Here is a 22,068-nt window from a genome sequence, read left to right on the forward strand (position 1 = left end):
TCCCCAATGCTTGACTGGTACTTATTTTATTGACTCCGAAGGGATGAAAGACATAGTTACTTCAGCAGAATTTGAACTCAGAATGTAAATATGGACAAAATGTCACAAAGCACTTTATCTGGCATGTTAACGATTCTGCTAGCTTGCTGCCTTAAAATATCAGTAAGTATTAATGGATGAACGTATTGAATAATGAAAGTATTATCACTCTTTATTCATTTTTAAATATTTTTGTCAACATCCATGTAACCAAAAATGTTTTACTTTGGTTCAATGATTAGCATAATTATACGTTAACAATTATCTATATTTAAATCTGTATAAATGAATCATTCCTCAGATTATTTCTTATAGTATTCAGTTGAAGCTAGTTTTATTTATTTATTTTTTATTTATGTACACCAGTCCTTCATTAAGCTAAAGGTTTTTATGTAAACATTGATATTGTGATTAGCACTATGAAATATGTAAAATGAAAGTGTTAACATTACTCATGTATCTGAAATAGGGAGGTCATGTGTCATTTAAAAGGGAATAGTTACTAATATGTCTATCTGAATAAACTTACTCAAACAATAGAAAGAAAACTTCATGAATGAGTGAACTTTAAAAACAAATCATCCAGGTGAAACAAAAAGGGATGTAACCTGTGTTTAGGACTTTAAAAAATATATTTAAAAAATGATTCATTGTTAATGAGTTGATTGTAAAACAAAGAAATCAGTTAGAGAAAGTTGCATCAAACAAAATTTGAAAATTAATCACCAGATATGGACCATCACTTACTATTGGTGAAGATCTTGTCTTTCTAGTCACAAATGAAGTTATAAATATTCTGGATGATCCCTGGTAAAAATAATATTACATCACTAATTCCTGTCAGCAATAGTTTCGTATTATCAAGAACTAAAGAAATGATATATAACATTGGAAATAACAAAAAAAAAAAAACAACAAAACAGTTTATAGGTTTTACAAACCATAGAATTTGCATTATAACTCAATGAGACAACATCTCGTGATAATGGATTTTTGCTATTGGCGCTAATGTGTGTTATGCAAATACTAATCAAGATGTTATAGAAGAGTTCTTATTTGCCAAGCAATTGTAAACTGACAGAAAGATTCTATAAAATTTATAGAGTAACTGAACACTTTTAATAATAAGAATATTCCTCTCACAAATATTATTGCATGTACAACTGATGGAGCACTTATCATGACTGGTCACCATCATGGATTTATAGCACACTTAAAACAAGAACTTTCAGATATCTTTGTGTTTCTCTGTGTTATTTATCAGCAACACTTATCTATAAGACATTTAAGAAGTATATAAAACTTAACACAATGTTATTAAAACAGTGAATAAATGGAACCTATCCATAACCAAACCTGTAGTTTTGAGAAATTTTGCTATGAAACTGAACAAGAATTTGAGTGTCATTTACTACAATACTAAATAGTATCATGAAGTTCATAAAAGCAATATTTTTGTTTTCTCTACAGTATCTGTTTTGGTAACTTGTAAGTTATGTTATTAGAAAATATGTAATGAGCTAGAAATCCAAAGGAATGGTCTTATTTATCTTTCTGAAATCTTTAAATTATTAAATGAGATGAACATCAAATTGAGAGGAAACCATATGAACCCAATTAAAGCAAAAGGAATTAAAACTTCTTTTATCTGCAAAACTGCATTTCACAAAAATGAAGAATCATTAACACTGGATAAGATACTTTGCAGTATTTAGTTATAACCCCTTTATATATTTGTAAATATCCATTTAAAAAAGACTAGAAGAATCACAATTTCAATCCAAGTTCTCAATAACATAAAGTAGAGTGGATATATTTATTCATTTAGATGATGGTACAAACAAAACTGGTCTTGTTTCAGTCATTTTAGAATTCATCTGAGTGCAAATAAAATGAAAGACATTAGGATTTGTATATGCGAGTATATGTGTGTGTGGGGTGGGGATAAAGTGTATGGAGATATCTTAGATATCTCACTTGGGATATCTTAGAAACAACTGTATGACATCGAACAAATAAATAGTTAATTAATTAATTAACCAATTACTTTAAATTCACCTTACTCCAATTAAGTACTCTAAATGACTTGAGATACTTGTCCTGCCTTGATTTTGTTGTCCTTTTCCCTCTAAAATATATATATATTAAATGTAAAGTAACCAATAGTTTTGCATCCAGAAAACGCTTAGCTCCATGGGCATCTTGTCAGACTCTAAAGCCAAAGACAAATGTAATTCTTCACCACTGGGATGCACCTGATAGGGCTGGTATAGGACTCAAACACATCATGAGACAATTGAAACAGAAATACAAGCTTAATGCAATTAACATAAGAGCCAAACTCTCTGATTTAATTGCCATGTGTTGAGTGCATCCAATTACATGTGTGTAATTTTATATATATATGTGTGTGTGTGTGTGTGTGTGTGTGTGTATATATATATATATATATATATATATATATATATATATATATATATATATGTGTGGAGGCGCAATGGCCCAGTGGTTAAGACAGCAGACTCGCGGTCATAGGATCGAGGTTTCGATTCCCAGACCGGGCGTTGTGAGTGTTTATTGAGCAAAAACACCTAAAGCTCCACGAGGCTCTGACAGAGGATGGTGGCAAACCCTGCTGTACTCTTCCACCACAACTTTCTCTCACTCTTATTTCCTGTTTCTGTTGTGCCTGTAATTCAAAGGGTCAGCCTTGTCACACTCTGTCACGCTGAATATCCCCGAGAACTACGTTAAGGGTACACGTGTCTGTGGAGTGCTCAGCCACTTGCATGTTAATTTCACGAGCAGGCTGTTCCGTTGATCGGATCAACTGGAACCCTCGACGTCGTAAGTGATGGAGTGCCAACAGCAACATATATATATATATATATATATATATCACCAAAATGTTGAAATCACAATGAAATTCATTAAGCAGCTGATAATGGATTTATATTTTTCATATGATTGTTGGCTGTACATCTTTTGTGTCTTGTGTTCATATGGTTTTAAGTTGTCCTTCATTGAAACTCTAACTCTTAAAGGATTAAACTTGTTTAAGGGTTCTTGGTTTATGGTGGTTTTGTCCTTTATATTATACCATACATTGATGTTGTAAGTCAGTCTATCATAGGAATTCTAATTCTGGTAAGGAAAATACTTGTTGAGGTCTTTGATCATAGATCTGCTCAATAAAGGTTAACCTGGAGGCTAAATAACACAATATGGTAACATTTGTGTCTGTAGCTGAACCAGCCATAACAGATCATTCAATTTTACCTGTCTGGTCTTGATATTCTCAATATGTTTATTGGTCTGTCTTAAAATTTTGTTTCATTATTTATTTATTTATTTTCATTTTATTATTTTTATTTTTGTGCGTCTTAGTATTTGCTTATGTCTTGTATTTGATTGATTTATAGAAAGCTCATGTCCCAAGACTATTCAGCTATCCAACCTGTCATCTCTTTCTCTTTCCTTCACACAGACACACACACACACACACACACGTACGCACATTAACACTGTGCAAGTTCGCTGGGAATTATTGTGAAGGAAGTGAAAATCCTTTGATATTAATTAAATGAAATTTTCTAGTGTATTTTTTATTTATTTATTTACGATGACACCTTAATGCTGATATCCAAATTAGCTAGCTACCTAGTTGCCTAACACTTAAAATATTGAAATATTCAGTCATTCTGTATCTCGGGCTACATTACACTATGTGTTCTAAGTAGCTAATTTCAAGAACAGTATAGTTCAAACCTTTCAAAACTGCTAATTATTGTTGTAGCAGTCTGGGCATCATGTGCATCTATGATAATAAAAACTCACTATTTCCATAGTTTCTTCATTTGTGAGGCCCCCCTCAGTAGATGTAATTTAGGTGGTCATAGCCATATTCTCTAGCTGCTTGCTTGTGCAGTGGCATCTCCATTGCTACTGCTCTTTATGAAGTGCTATTGGTATCTAAGAAGTGATCATATTTGGACACAAGTTGACTGCTCCAAGCCATTACAGTTTAGTCTTGATCTCATAAAGTCAACATCAGAAAGCCTCAATGTGGTCACTCAACTTGCTGAAAATAGCTGCCAAATTTTTCTCAGAACATATTCTACATATTCTGCTGTTGTAAAAATGGAATAAGATATAGACATAGGTATGGCAGTGTGGTTGCCTGCTTTACAGCAACATGGTTTTGGGTTCAGTCCCATTTCATGGCACCTTGGGCAAGTGTCATTTACTATAACCCCAAGCCAACAAAAGCCTTGTGAGTAAATTTGGGTGACAGAAATGGTGTGAAAGCTCATATATATATATATATATATATATATTTGTATGTATGTATATATGTCTTTGTGTTTGCATTGTTTCCCAACTACTTGATGACTGGTGTTGGTTTGTTTATGTCCCCCATAACTTAGTGGTTTAGCAAAATAGGTTGATGGAATAAGTACCAAACTTTTAAAAAATAAGTAAGTACCAGGGTCAATTTGTCTGAATGCTCCGCTGGATGTACAATGTCAGTGTGCACACATGACAGAGTGTAAGCACCCCGAGAGAAAAGTTGGACATAAGAAGCATCAGATGTGGTGTTGAAGAGAGATGACTGCACTGGTATGGTCATGTGTTGCGTATGGATGAGGACAGCTGTATGCAAAAAGTGTCACACCCTAGCAGTTGAGGGAACCTGTGGAAGAGGTAGACCCAGGAAGACCTGGGATGAGGTAGTGAAGCATGACCTTTGAACGTTGGGCCTCAAGGAGGTGATGACAAGTGATCGAGACCTTTGAAGATATGCTTGAGGAGACCCAGCAAGCCAAGTGAAACCATAACCATGGTCTATGCCAGTGCAGCATAACCAGTCCATTTAAGAGTACCCTTCAATCATTGGGCAATAAACTGTGCTTGTGAAGACCTGTTGAGTCAAATGAAGTCATTTTTGTGGCCGATGCCAGTACCACCTGACTGACACCCATGCTGGTGGCATGTAAAAAGCACCATTCGAGCGTGGTCGATGCCAGTACCGCCTAACTGGTTCTGTGCTGGTGGCACATAAAAAGCATCTTTCAAGCATGGTCATTGCCAGTGCTGTCTGACTAGCATCCGTGCCAGTGGCATGTAAAAAGCACCATTCAAGCATGATCGATTCCAGTGGCACATAAAAAGCACCATTTGAGTATGGTCATTGCCAGTGCCGCCTGACTGGCTCCTGTGCCTGTGACACGTAAAAGGTACCATTTCAGCGTGGTCATTGCCAGTGCCGCCTGACTGGTCCTCATGCTGGTGGTTTGTAAAAAGTGCCCACTACATTCTCGGAGTGGTTGGTGTTAGGAAGGGCACCAGCTGTAGAAACTTTGCCAGATCAGATTGGAGCCTGGTGCAGCCTTTTGGCTTGCCAGCCCTCAGTCAAACTGTCCAAACCATGCCAGCATGGAAAGCAGACATTAAACAATGATGATGACAATGAAACCCTTCAAGGCAATGTTCCAGCATGGTCACGACTCAATGACTGAAACAAGTAAAATATAAAGATATTAGATAATGCCTTAGACATGCAATGAATTAAAATAAGATAGATTGGTCTCAGTTAGAATGTCTTATATCACAGGTCTACTTAAAGCTGAGCTTGAGGTTGATAAAAAATGGTCGTACTCCAAGTTTTATATCTTTCTCTGTTTAAACTAGCAAATATGGGAGCTTCTAAAAATAGTAGTCAAACTCCCTTCACATCCCATCCTACTATTTTGGCAAAGGAAGGATACATTGCATAATGTAGCCCTACATACCCATAGAAATAATGGATGATCATAACTGGAATGCTTTTAGTCATAGGCCTGCTCAATAACAATTAACCTGGGGCAAAATAACAATCTGTTGGTCTATCAATCTGTCTACATGCAGAGACAGTTTTATAGTCCGTATGATATATCTGATATGTGGTTACTGAAAGTGTGTGTGTGTGTGTGAGAGAATGAGAGATGGAAAGAGAGAGAGAAAGAGAAAGAAAGAGAGCAACAGCTAGCTAAATGTAAATGGTGTGAACTGGCAATTAATAAGTCAACAGTCTGTATTTTGTTTGTCAGCAGCAAGAGTTTGTATTTAGACAAGTCACTCAACTCTCAAATAGGAAAAATACTGCAGTGACATACCTATCAACAATGTGTATACATTAAGTATGATACATAGATGACTATTTTAATTAAACACCACCTCAATTGTGTAGACTGGATTTTTAGTCAGTCAGGTAATTAATTGCAGCATCAGTGAGTGTTTTATTCACTTTTTCCTATATCAGAGATGACAAATTCCTGTCTGAGCATGGTGCTGGCTGCAACTGTGTGCCATCAAAAAGGCCCAAAATGGTTGAAATGCATCTGACACACTCACTGGCTGCTGTTGGGGTGAATTTTCATCTCTTTCTCACTCTGATATTTATTGAGTTTTTTACACACCAAGTCTATGAGGGATGCTATCTCAGCACATACTGCAGTAACTGGCCTACAAAGAGTGTGTATACATTAAGAATGATATTAGATTTATATATATATATAAATAGGCGCAGGAGTGGCTGTGTGGTAAGTAGCTTGCTTACCAACCACATGGTTCCGGGTTCAGTCCCACTGCGTGGCACCTTGGGCAAGTGTCTTCTACTATAGCCTCGGGCCGACCAAAGCCTTGTGAGTGGATTTGGTAGACGGAAACTGAAAGAAGCCCGTCGTATATATGTATATATATGTGTGTGTGTGTGTCTGTGTTTGTCCCCCCAACATTGCTTGACAACCGATGCTGGTGTGTTTACGTCCCCGTAACTTAGCGGTTCGGCAAAAGAAACCGATAGAATAAGTACTAGGCTTACAAAAGAATAAGTCCTGGGGTCGATTTGCTCGACTAAAGGTGGTGCTCCAGCATGGCCGCAGTCAAAAATGACTGAAACAAGTAAAAGAGTAAAAGAGTATATCATCATTATCATCATCATTCAACGTCTGTTGTCTATGCTGGCATAAGCTGAGGGGCTACACCAGACTCCAGTCTGATTTAGCATGGTTTCTACAGCCAGATGTCCTTCCTAATGCCAACCACTCTGAGAGTATAATCAGTGTTTTTACATGCCATTAGCATGGGTGCCAGTTGCGTGACACCAATATCTGCCATAACTACGATTTCACTTGGCTTGATGGGTCTTCTCCTCAAGCATGGCGATGCAAACACACTCATATGTGTGTGTGTGTATACAGCATGGCCACAGTCAATGACTGAAACAAGTAAAAGAGTATATGTGCATACAAGCATATAAGCATGCAGGTACACATGAACACATAGTTTCACACTTGGATGTCAGTGCATATGTAGATCTGAGATGCATGTGTATATGCACTTATTACATGCTAGCTTCTTAAGATTGGTATTGAGGTAGTCAGTCAGCTATCCAAGAGCTCTGGTAATAATGATTAGAAATCCAAAGTAATAGACCAGATGGAGTTATTGTAGATATCTTATCAATTTAATATATGTACTTTCTTTTTCACTAACTTTCAACATTATGTTGACATCTGCTGGGCAACTGAGTTCAACTACTGAAAACTTAAACAAATGACTGATTTAATATCTTTTGTGTGTGCGTGTGTGTTTCATTGCTTATATTTAAGGCATGAAATAAAACAGTATCTTTTCTCATGCAAGTACTGCCCTGAGCTAGCAGAAACATTAGAGCATTGGACAAAATGCTTTATGGTATTTGCTCCAACTCATTACATTCTGGGGTTAATTAAATAAAGTACCAGTTGATGGTATTGACTTATACTCTCCCCTCAAAATTGCTGGCCTTGTTCATAATTTAGAAACTATTATATAAATTGCTTGTCCTTGTGTTCAAGTGGTCTGTTATCAGTTAATAAGTGACTTCAGATATTATTTGTTTAATTACCTGAGTAATTATTTGTGGTAATGAAATATGCCATTTTTTATACTCATATATCAAGTAGCTAGAGTAAAGATCTGGTGTCTTATGCTAAACCAATGACAGAATACAAACATGACTTTTCAGTCAAAATAAAACTTATGCTTTAACCATTTAGGTTGGGCCAATGCACCCTGCTATGCTACTGCTTTCAGTGTATGTCTGCTCAATCAAGGTTGACTTGGTACTATACTAAACAACAACTGAATGAAATTATCACTCATTCTATTTATCGTTATCTTTCAATGATTCTACGGGTATCAATCAGTTAACTTATCAGTCAATCACTTAATCAATCATGTGATCTAAGATTTAATCAGTTAAAACATCCCTATTTTATGATGTGAAAGTTTTCCCTCAATAAGACAATAAAACAATTAGTTTGAAGAAAACATTGAAAAAATCTTTGTACAGAATTACAACAGACAATTGGATCTATTTTTTAGTCAAGCCTCTCAGTGGTCATTAGAAATTCAGCCAAATTTCCTTTGAGTCATACCCTACAACCTTCATAAAGGAAGACACAATGAACAAGGTGATCCGTTATATATAAAAAGGTAGAGTGGTCATAGCTGAAACACTTTTCATCATAGGTCTACTTGATCATGGAGAGCTGACTCGGGGCTAAACAATATCAACAACTACTGTACTGTGTTGAACGTCCAAATTGCTTCACACAATAGAGTGGGATCATTTTACAAAAACTAAAGATTCATTTCTTTGTTAGCCCATTTAATTAAATATGGAATGCGGTTTATTATCTTCATTTGTTTTTAAATGTCAGCTTTTCTTTGATATCAATGTGGGGTTTATAGCTAATAGTGTTCTGGTGTAATACATAGCTAAATTAGTCCCTCTCCTCTCTGACACCTATTTACAACTTACCTGCTGAATTGACCTTAACCTCCTGATCTTTATATAATCATTTGAAACTATTGAAGTATATGATTTAGAGGTAGATAGATAGTCAAAGTAGTTCATTGTTGTCAACATGGTAACATTAGTATTCAATATTTTTTCATTGTAATGACGTCAACATAAGGCTCTATCACAATTCAGCACAGTGATTGTGATTAGACAGGCTAATTCACTGTATTTCATTTGTAAATGAAATATGACTGGTAAAATATTATAGCTGTTTAGTTGACCTCTCTTCAGTTATTGTCACTAAATGTTTTGTATAGACATAGATCTGTTAGTTACCAACAATAACAATCACAACAATGATTAACAGTAAATCAAGATCTAAGAAAGAAACAATGAAAGTAAATTTAAGAAGGGTGTTGCAACTTGCTTGAAACATTGTGATTAAGAACTAAAATAATAGAATAATGAAGACAGAGAGCTTCTTACAATGCGAAAAAGGAAAAGTTTAATAAACTTTATATATTTCAGGCACAAAGGCTGGATAGTGGACCTTTGTGCCTGAAATATTCAAAAGTTATAAAACTTTTCCCTTTTCATATTGTAAGGAGCTCTTCATTATTTTGTGAAGTTCAATAGATTTATGCTAGCAGATGCAGTGAGCTTCCTTGCAGTGGTTCTGTTTTGCTGAAACTAGCAACCAAATCTTTCTAAGACCACATCCAACAGTAGTGATGAGGAACTTTTTAAGCCCAGAGGGCTGAAATTTTAATTTTTTAAAATAAACTTGATATTGAAGTGTTGCTTACTTGTATAAAATTATCTTAATTTAAGGTAAATGCTTGTTGATAAGCATTTTTATAACAAGAAACTGCAGATATTGCAGATATTACATGACACATAAAACCTTAGGTATGTCATTGTGGACTTGTGTTTGTATGTTCAACATCAGAGCTTTGCTATCTTAATAAAAACAAACATTAAATGATGAGGTCCTGTGCACACTGTGCATCAGTAAAAATAGTGCAGAGAGGGTTCTGCCATTAAAGTCACCTCACTTGGATTTTCAGCAGGCAGTCACAATAATCATGCTGCTATAAATAGTATGGGAGCCACTTGGGAAAATAGAACATTTATGGAAAAGATTACCAACCAATCAGTATCAGCTAGCATATATTAACTAAGGGTGGTAAACATCAAAGAAGCTCTAAGCTTCTCATGAAATAGTAATTTGAAGGTTCTAGAAAATCTTGCCTAGCATTATAAAAGTTGGTGGCTTGAACTCCAAAACCTTGTCACTTTATTCCACAAGATATGTTTTCATTTCCATCTACTTGTCCTCATATAATACTTTGAAAATACCTGATCCATGAAGGTAAATTATCTATGTGATTTAATACTGACATATGTCCAACCATCCAATTATCTAATTAACTGCTCTATTTTCTCCTATTTCTATAATGACAATGAACATGCCAACATAACAGATTTAACTAGAATATTCTCTATATTTCCCATGTTGTAAATCTATAAGTATTAAACAGTTTAATATGTATGGAAACATATTTATTTGTATAGTCTTTCTTGTCTATGAACATGACCTCTTACCTCACTATCAATGACATAATAATGATACTGGCAAGTTAAACTATGGTTAACAACACCAATATCTCTGCTTGGGCTACTTATTTATATGATGGCTGATGAAATAGCATTGGACAAATTTTTTTTTGAATTGTGGTTGTTTTTGTATAGCAGCAAGTTAGTCTGGTTGATACAAGGGAAATTTGGTGGCTAATTTTAACAAGTAGAATGATCACATAGAGGTCCTTTTGTAAGCTGACTATATAATACACACACACACACACACACACACACACACACACACACACACACACACACACACACACACACACACACACACACACACACACACACACACACACACACACACACACACACACACACACACACACACACACACACGTGTGTGTGTATACATGTGCGTGTGTGTATACATGTGTGTGTGTGTGTATACATGTGTGTGTGTGTGTGTGTGACGAAAGTAGACAAATGGATTATATGGTATTGCTACAATGTTTCAACAAAAGACTTTTTTGTGGCATGATATAGTACATGTAGGTATGTAAGATGAGCAAATATCTATAAGATTATGCAATACATTACGCTGAATTTCTCAACTCTTCAGGCTCTACACAGACACAAAGACACACACACACACACACACACACACACACACACACACACACATATATAAATATATATATGATAAGCTTCTTCCAGTTTCCATCCACCAAATCCACTCACAAGGCTTTGGTTGGCCCAAGGCTATAGTAGAAGACACTTGCCCAAGGTGCCATGCAGTGGGACTGAACCTAGAACCATGTGGTTGGGAAGCAAGCTTCTTACTACACAGCCATACCTGTGCCTATATATATATATATATATATATATATGTAATTTTTTTGACTAATGAGTATATGTCAATTAGTGTGCTGATGTGTTGAGTAAAGCACTGGCACAGTTTGGGCTACCTGGTGCCATCTGCAGTTGCGGTAAATTTCTGTTGGCTCCACTTCAGGAATAATTCTGCAGTGTTAGTTGAGATAATAATCAATTAAGCAAACAGAAGATGGAATTGGTATAATTCTTTATTTTGTATGACAATCGTATAACTCTTTATTTTGCATGACAATCCATCCTTCGTGTGTCCTTTATGGGTGGGATGCTGTACATCATATTACGTTGCATTCATTTTGCAGTCTGGGTCACATCAGGTACATACATACTTAAAATGGTGTCTCACTAAAGATCTTCAACTTTTGGCAGTTATGTTTCTATTTGCCCGCTTCAGTTAGAGCAAATAACAACACAACCACCAAAACTCAAGATCTTTAATGAGACACCACTTTATGTATGAATGTACCTGATGTGACCCAGACTGCAAAATTGATGCAAGATATGATGCACAGCATCCCACCCATAAAGGACACAAGCAGGATGGGTCGAAATGATTGTCATACAAGATAAAGAATTATACCAATTCCATCTTCTGTTTACTTAATCGATTATTAACACACATACACACACACACACACACACACACACACAGTGGGATAATGAGAGAAGTGATAAATGCATTAGGTGGACTTTTGGGTTCATACCAGTGTGTATCAGTGGCATATGGTAATTATTCTCCCAGAATGTACACTGTGTTGTTTGTTATGTTGAACCAACCATTGAGGCATTAGAGTTGCTCAAGAATAGACATGATTTAACCTGTTTTTGAGAGTGTATTATTAGATTTGTATACAACTGCTAATAAAAACAAACCCTGTGTAATTATAAACTAAAATATCTTACTATAATGGCCGTTTTGTCCATCTGTCTGTCCGTCTGTCTGTCAAACGGCTGGACCAATGGTCACGATGTTCTTTTGGATTGCGAAAGAGGCAATCAGGAAGGATTTTAACGAAAAAGATGTGAAAAGTATGATTATTTAGTGGATATTGAGTTTTGTATTAACAAATCACCTTTGATTTTTTTTTTTTTGTTAAAATTCTGGCAACGCGGATTAACTCTAGATTCCCCCACGCCCCACTCCCGCCCATATAGTTTGTGAATTTAGAGGGTTTAGATCTGCGATACTATCCCTTTATTTCCCATCGTAGATGGGCAGATTTGCTATCTTACTATAACAGGCGTTATGTCCGTCTGTCTGTCTGTCTGCCCGTCTCTTCGTCTGCACCCTTTTCACAGCCAGACGGCTGGACCAATAGTTACGATATTTTTCGGGATTACAAAGACGGTCGGCAGGAAGGTTTTTAGCATTACAAAGTCTGAAAGTATGATTATAGATATCGAATTTTGTGCTGGTGGTACGATAGAAAATCATTCGAGTGAGGTCGTTGCCAGTGCTGCTGGACTGGCTCCCATGCAGGTGGCACGTAAAAAACACTTTTGAGCTTGGCCATTGCCAGTACTGTGTGACTGGCCCTCGTGCCCGTGGCACGTAAAAGCACCCACTGCACTCTCGGAGTGGTTGGCGTTAGGAAGGGCACCCAGCTGTAGAAACTCTGCCAGATCAGATTGGAGCCTGGTGCAGCCTTCTGGTTTGCCAGTCCTCAGTCAAATCGTCCAACCCATGCTAGCATGGAAAGCGGACGTTAAATGATGATGATATATGTATGTCATTATTCAGTTTTATTTCAAGATTTCATGTGAAACCTGTTGTGGGCAACATCCGTCCATCTATCAAGCCATTCTTATACTATCAGTATATAGATCTTTTGTAAGTAAGTAATTGGAATAAAGTGATACACTGTCAATAATTGCCAAGCTCAAATGTGCACTAACATGAATCCATCTAACAGACTCTCCAATGGATGCAGAAATTTACATGCTCTCTTTGCTACCAAAAAGAAACCTCTCAGATGGATTCATCATCATCATTTAACGTCTGTGTTCCATGCTGGTATGGCTGGACAGTTTGACAGGATCTGATGGACCCAACAACTGCATCTTGCTTTAGGATCAGCTTCGGCATGCCAATCACTTTACAGCATATACTATATGATATTTTCTTGCCTCCAGCTCTAGTAAGTTTGCCATGCAACTTGCAGGACTCCAAACTCCATGGGGGAAAAAAATGCCTGGAGATGAGGAACCAAGAGATGAGGAACCAAGAGATGAGGAACCAAGAGATGTAAAGTATGAGAGAAAAGGACCAGAACAGAACGTCATTTGATGACACAAACTTCTCACACAGTGTCACTCTGAATGTACCTGAGATTACTTTAATAGTACATGTGCCAGTGGAATACTCTGCAACTTATATGCTAATCCAATGAGCAGGTAATTTAGTTGACTGAAAACTGAATATTCAATGTAACTGGCAGGAACCCAGTTTACTTACTCATTACCTATATTTGACCAAGCAAACACAATCATATGCATTCACATGCAGAAAATAGTGCAAAATATAGGACACAGTTTGAAAGGAAACTAGTGCAGATATAAGGTATTTGAAGAAATAGAGGACACTTTATATATCAGTCATAGGTGAACTGTAGCTTGTGGAATTTTCTGAATGACATACTTGAAAAATTACCTTGAATTTTTTGGTAGTGTGGCTTATTTGGTGATAAGCCATGTCTTTTGCTGCCCACTTCCTCAAAAATGTTGCCCATGCATGCTATACAATCACTTTACTTGCTAGAGACAGCAGGTAAATTCTCCCAAATCACATCATACAGAAGCTAGCATGTTCCATTGTTTGTACAATGTCAAATGTATTGAGTGAAAAATTAGGCATAAAAGGAATCAGATATAGTATGCATGAAAGAAGACTGTGCTGGTGTGGCCATGTGATGCATATAGATGAGGACAGCTGCATACAGAAGTACTAGTTGCTTAAAGTGGACAGCATTTGTGGAAAAGGACAATCCAGGACTATATGTGATAAAGAAGTAAAAGCTGGTCTCAAGATATTGAATCTCCCAGAGGAGATGACAAAAGACTGGGATGATTGACAATGTGCTGTGCTTGAGAAATCCTCCCATCATGGAGAAAACTGAGGTTCTAAGAGCATTTTTCTATGCCTGTACATGCTGAGCCCTGTCCTTGCATCCAATCTGCCCCATCAAGGATTTTCCACACTTCAATCTCCTAATACTTGATACCCTTCTAACTACTTGAGTGCTGTAATCATTTGAGAGCAGAAATTGACACTAATTTCATCATCCCTTTTTTTTATATACTACTATTTGCCTCCTTTCTCTGGAACGACTTCATATTAAAAACCATCCCTCATTTTCATTATCATCCTTCCCTTGTATTCAGCTCCTCAGAGCTACACCTTAGACTTGTTATACCTCATCTTTAACACCTGTCATATCTGCTACCATTCTCCATGCCCTGTCATATCTGACATGAATGTACCACAGTTGTCAACCCACTTACTATAGTCATGTTTATGTACCTCTGACTTCCATCTCTGTCACAGCACATTATCTTGCACCCAGTACACACTGTCAATTGGTTGGTATTAAGAAGGGCATCTAGCAATAGAAACCATGTCAAAGCTGATAACTGGGCCTGATGCAGTCCTCTAGCTCACTGGATCCTGTCAAACTGTCCAAAACATGCCAGCATAGATTAAATGATAACGATGATGCACACACACATAAAAAAACATACATACATACATACATACATACACACGCACACATACGTACGTACATACATACATACATCTGTATGTATGTATGTATGTATGTGTGACTGTATGTATATATACATACATACACACACACATACATACATGCATATATGTATGTATATATTTTAAACAATAATCACACAGTATAGTTTATATCTATCTATCTATCTATCTATCTATCTATCTATCTATCTATCTATCTATACACACACACACACACACACATAACAAGCTATACTGTGTGATTATTGTTTAAAATTAAGCAGTTATAAGATCATGATTTAAAACATTACCTACACAGAAGGAAGTAGGTAACTTAGAAGGATTAAAAGGAACGTGTGTGTGTGTGTGTGTGGTGTGTGTGTGTGTGTGTGTGTGTGTGTGTGTGTGTGCTTGTGTGTGAATATAAGCTAGTGTGATAGGGTTGGTTCATTGAGAACATTATCAACATTATATAAACATTCAGAAAAATGAAGTGACAGATATTTAAAAGTTAGATAGATGTAGAAACAGAATCAAGTCCTTTCATGAATCCATAAGGGCAATTAATCACATTTGGCTTTCTTCTCTAGGGCATACTCTGGCACACAGACAAACCTATATACCTACTAATATATCTATCCTACATCTGCATTTCTTTACCGTATGTACATATATGTGTATATGTGTATAAATGTATGCATGTATGTGTGTATGTATGTGTACACACACACACGCACACATAACATATAGTCTATTTAGGCTGATTCAGTGATCTTTTACTGCGGACTTCCCCTCAATGTGTTATCGGTTCCTCCGACAAGAATATTCCTGCACCAACAATACATTAGAGACACTCTAGAACAGTGCTTATCAATCATTTATTGCCAATGGACCTCTTTGATTCCTATGTTTCTCTACCAGACCCCCATAGCCATTCGATGTTTAGAAATACTTATTGTCTTTTATATTTATAATTAAATATTATTAGGAATTGCATAAAAAAAATGTTAAAATATTTTTCTATTGTAGGAGTATAAACAATTTATTTCACATAAACTTTGACAAAATCTTATATGGACCCCCAAAGGTCATATTGACCCCGAAAGGAGAATGGTAAAGCTTACCTCAGCAGGATAGGAATGCAAAATGCAATGAGGTGGAAGAAATGTCACTAAGCATTTTGTCCACTAAACAGACATTTTGAGAATCACTGCTCAAGAGAGCAGGCCACCAGATCAGGCAAGATAAACTATAACATTCTATTATGGTCCAGTATATGAATTCAGTTAGTTTCTTTTATCTTTTATAGTTTACTTGTTTCAGTCATTAGACTATGGTCAGGCTGGGGCACCACTTTGAAGAATTTTAGTTGAACAAATTGACCTCGGTACTTATTCCATTTTCCTTCAAACCTGGTACTTATTCTGTCAGACTCTTTTGCTGAACTACTGACTTACAGGAATGTAAACACACCAACAACAATCGTGAAGTAGTGGTGAAGGACAGACACAACACACACCCACACAAACACACACACACTTATATATGATGGGCATTAGTTTCTGTCAACCAAATCCATTGACAAGGCCTTGGTGGCTGGAGGCTGTAGTAGAGGACACTTACCGCAAATGCCACACAGTGAGACTGAACCTGGGACCATGTAGTTACAAATCAAACATTCTACAACAGCCATGCCCGTGCCTATATAGCTATGTCTGTGCCTATTACTAAAGTTTGCTGCACATTTGGGCCCTATTCACATACTTCTACAGTTGAAATGACACATACACATATATGCATGGACATACATACTAATGCATACATGCATGCACAAACACACAACACATATTTAAGCACATCCTACTATGTTGATTCTAGTGTTGAACCTATGAAGTACATTTATAACACAGACAATGACTACATACACAACATATAACACGAGCAAACATGAAAACATGTAGAAATGCATAGATAGACGTACTTTTTCACATGAATCAAACTTAATAAGTGTGCAGATATGAGCATATACTCTAGCACACAGACTGAATGAACATAAAGTGATAGACCAGACATATGTGTACTGATATAAATATACATAAAAATAAATGTACCTTTGTACCCAACAATAAAAACAGCTTAGCTACCATACTTGCATATGTTGTACTTAATGGCCTTGTCCATTACCTGGTCAAAAACTATCACTCTATAATATTACTTGCAGGTGGCAAAGATATGAAATACTTACAGGAAACCCATCGCCACAGACACCATTGCTACCCCCACGCCACCCCTTTATATAAACAAGAGCAATAAAAGATAAACAAACAAAACTTTTTTACTTACATCACCTTTCCTATGGTATAGTAATCCAAAAGTCCAAAAGCTTTTTTTTATATTATCATAATCTTATAATCCATTGGATCAACTGTTTTTCCTGGCTTTCATAGCTTTGTAGGAAATGTCTACATATCTGCAAGAATATATGTACATACATACATCATCATCATCATCATCGTTTAACGTCCGCTTTCCATGCTAGCATGGGTTGGACGATTTGACTGAGGACTGGTGAAACCGGATGGCAACACCAGGCTCCAATCTAATTTGGCAGAGTTTCTACAGCTGGATGCCCTTCCTAACGCCAACCACTCAGAGTGTAGTGGGTGCTTTTACGTGTCACCCGCACGAAAACGGCCACGCTCGAAATGGTGTCTTCTATGTGCCACCCGCACAAGCCAGTCCAGGGGCACTGGCAACAATCTCACTCGAAAATCCTACGGGAGCCAGTCAGGCGGTACTGGCAACGGCCACGCTCAAAATGGTGCATCTCATGTGCCACCCACACAAGAGCCAGTCCAGGGGCACTGGCAACGATCTTACTTGGCTTGCCGGGTCTTCTCACGCACAACACATTTCCAAAGGTCTCGGTCAGTAGTCATCGCCTCGGTGAGGCCCAATGTATGAAGGTCTTGCCTCACCACCTCAGCCCAGGTCTTCCTGGGCCTACCTCTTCCACGGGTTCCCTCAACTGTTAGGGTGTGGCACTTTTTCACGCAGCTATCCTCATCCATTCTCACCACATGTCCATACCAGCGCAATCGTCTCTCTTGCACACCACAACTGATGCTTCTAATGTTCAGCTTTTCTCTCAAGATACTTACACTCTGACGGGTATTCACATTGACATTACACACCCAACGGAGCATACTGGCTTCATTCCTTGCGAGCTTACGTATGTCCTCAGCAGTTACAGCCCATGTTTCACTGCCATGTAGCATGGCTGTTCGTACGCATGCGTCATACAGTCTGCCTTTTACTCTGAGTGAGAGTCCCTTTGTCGCCAGCAGGGGTAAGAGCTCTCTAAACTTTGCCCAGGCTATTCTTATTCTAGCAGCTACACTTTCAGCGCACCCACCCCCACTACTAACTTGGTCGCCCAGATAGCGGAAGCTATCGACTACCTCTAGTTTTTCACCCTGGAATGAGATAGAAGTTGTTTCCTGTTTGTTTACAGTCTTTATTGCACCTGAACATCTGCCACAAACAAAAACTAACTTCCTAGTTAACCTGCCTTTGATGTTGCTGCACCTCTTATGTGTCCATAGCTTGCACCGGGTACATCTTATAGAGTTACTACCTACTCCTTTTCTACATACTGAGCAGGGCCATCTACCTGAAGGGGTTTGTGTTTTATCTACCTTCCTACTTATTAGGATTTTGGTTTTAGCTGGGTTGACTCTAAGGCCCTTCAATTCTAGACCTTGCTTCCACACCTGAAACTTCTCCTCTAGTTCTGATAGTGACTCCGCAATTAGGGCAAGGTCATCAGCATAGAGGAGCTCCCAGGGGCAACCTGTCTTGAACTCCTCTGTGATTGCCTGGAGGACTATGATAAATAAGAGGGGGCTGAGGACGGAACCTTGGTGGACCCCTACCTCTACCCGGAATTCATTGCTGTACTCATTTCCAACCCTCACCTCACTGGCAGCATCTCTGTACATGGCTCGCACAGCTCTCACTAACCATTCTTCTATCCTAAGTTTCCTCATTGACCACCAGATAAGGGATCGGGGGACCCTGTCAAAGGCTTTCTCCATGTCAACGAAAGCCAGGTACAGAGGTTTATCCTTAGCTAGGTATTTCTCCTGCAGCTGTCTCACTAGAAATAAGGCATCAGTAGTGCTTTTACCTGGCACGAACCCAAACTGCATCTCATCTAAATTGATTATCTCATCTAAATATGTGTATATATATATATATATATATATATATATATATATATATATACACACACACAACCACATATACATACATGTATATATATATATATATATATAATATATACACACACATACACGCATATATATATATATATATATATATTATATTTACGTACATCTATATACATATGTGTGTGTGTCTATATATGTATGCATTTGTATTTATGGATATTTGTATATGTAATTATATACATACATAGATACATACATAGATACATACATATATATATATATATATATATATATATATATATATATATATACATGTGTAAACAAGCAACTGTCTCAATGGCAGTAATGTTTTAGTAAAGGATTTAATTGAAGTGTTGTATGACATAACTATGGTAGGCCTCTACCAACAACAGATACAATACAGATTTAGTATGTGTAAAAATATTTAGTCTTTTTGTAGAGGAATTTTATAGGTACTCTGTAATTTTTGCTGGTCATTTTTTTGTCAAGTTAGCAGTGTTTATAATTCACAAAGTATGTGTAAAAATAATGATGATAAATAAGGTGCTGATGACGATGATGGCAATGATGGCGACAACAATGACAACGACAACGATGATGACAACAATGATGACGATGATGAGGATGATGATAATATGTATGTCTGCTTAATGGTTTGGTTGTCACCATAGCCTTCAAAAACCCTCCATGAACAAATAGACAAATAAAACAGTTATGATAATAATAGTAGTTGTATCAAATTCTGGCACACAACCAGCAATTTTAGAAGGAAAGGCCAGTCGATTATATTGATACTCGATGGTACTTTATTCTATTGACCCTGAAAGGAGAAAGGCAAAGCTTACCTCAGCAGAATATGAATGCAAAATGTAATGAGGTGGAAGAAATGCCACTAAGTATTTTGTTCCTTTTGTCCAACATATTAATGATTTTATCAGTTTGCTACCTTCAAGTGTGAGATGAGCAAAATCTTGGAAGTACTGCAATAACAGGCCAACCCTTGGCAAAGGCAGAACAAGCCCCCTAACTCTTCACTTCATTCTCACAATTGGTTTAATACTGATGGCTTCAAATAGGAATTGCACCAGGTGGTTATGCTAAACAGAGGCAATGGATTAAGTCTAGCACCCAAATAGCCCATAGTGGGTTTTGTACTCAGAACACTAAGAGCCAAATACCACAAGGTATCCAGTCCTATGTTCTTACATTTCCTCCAATTCATCATCTTTGATAGATACATTTTCAGTGATACTGAAAGGATGAAAAGCAAAGTTAATGTGGGAAGGATTTGAACTCAAAGTGCAGATACTCAGAATAAATACCACAAAGTTTCCTGTCTGATGCTTGAACTCAACTCACTGCCTAAAGTATATATCTCTCATATTGGCATAAGACCACAAATTTGTAGAGGAGGAGTTTAGATGATTGATTGACCCCAGTATCTAACAGGTATTTATTTCATTGGTTTTACGTTGAGGGGTACAGGAGAATGATAAAAATGGTTGACTCATAGAGGATTAGACATAAAATGTATGGCACAGCATAGACATGGCTTTGTGATTGCGATGTTGGCTTCCCAACAACATTGCTTTAGATTCAGTCCCACTGTGTGACACCTTAGATGATTGTCTTCTGCTTTAGCCATAGGCCAAGCAAAGCCCCGTGAGAGGATTTGGGAAGCATAAACTCAACAGTTGCAGTCATACATCTATTTGTACACACAACATACATTGTAACTTGCTTCCTAGCAGTGGAGCTCTACTTCAACACTGGAACATGGATAAACAATGCCTTGGAACATCACTGAAAAATATATCAATCCCTAGTAAACAACTATGATCCATTCTGGTTAAGCATCCAAATGCACTTGGGACATCTACTGTAGGGTTCCAAGCTACCATAATGGTGAAATATGTAGGAACTAATAATATAAACTTCTGTTTATTGTAATTTCTCCTGCAGTCCTTCTGGATTTCTCAGCTAGTAATACTACTAAGTATAGTAGTTGCTTAACCATTAAACTGGAAGCAGACTGGACAATGATAATCTATGTGGAACTCTAAACTTAGCAGTAACATTTGGAAACAGGTAAGGGTTGATGACAGGAAAGGCATGCAGTTGTAGAAAATCTACCTCAATAAATTGCATCTGGCCTGTGCAAGCATGGAAAAGGGGACATCAAAATGGGGATGATAAATGTAAAAGGATAAAGCTAAGGACTAACAGCTAATTAACTAAAACTCTCCACTGTTTCTGTAACTATGACATCTTACTTCGCCAGAAATTGCTGTTTCTGAATTTAGCCATAAAGCCACAGATTTCTGTGGGAGGGTGTGCAATTGGTTGAACTGAGGAAGGGTCTCAGTTCTTGACAGGTACTTACTATAATCCAATCCCCCTATCCTGCCACCCCGATCAATTTGAATAATATATTTCTTAAAACAAATAGTGACATAATATAAAGCTTCAATGATAATGTTTCTATGATAATGGACTGAGGATGAGAGGGAGGGAATCTCATCCACTCACCCCACTCTTTTGTCTCACCCTTTGACAGCAAACTAAAGTAGATAAAGGTGTCAAGTAGCAAAATTCGTCTGACTGGAGGGCTACTTCCGTTAAGATTGTGTTCCAAAAGATAATGGGTTACAGGAGGTGGTGGAGGAAGAGTTCAATGGGGAGGAGAGAGTTGGTGCTTCTTGTGCTAGTAAATAATATCTAGTAAT

At 37.2% G+C, this 22,068-nt stretch overlaps 1 protein-coding gene across 1 annotated transcript in view; it reads right to left on the reverse strand.

Annotated features, from left to right (window-relative positions):
* LOC106870722 (zinc finger protein GLIS3) overlaps positions 1-22,068 on the reverse strand; it is a 122,363-nt gene that overhangs the window by 62,601 nt on the left and 37,694 nt on the right. The gene's annotated exons all lie outside the window — the stretch shown is intronic.

Source organism: Octopus bimaculoides, chromosome 4 (assembly GCF_046866305.1).
Source record: "Octopus bimaculoides isolate indiv1 chromosome 4, ASM4686630v1, whole genome shotgun sequence".
In the NCBI taxonomy this organism is placed as follows: Eukaryota; Metazoa; Mollusca; class Cephalopoda; order Octopoda; family Octopodidae; genus Octopus; species Octopus bimaculoides.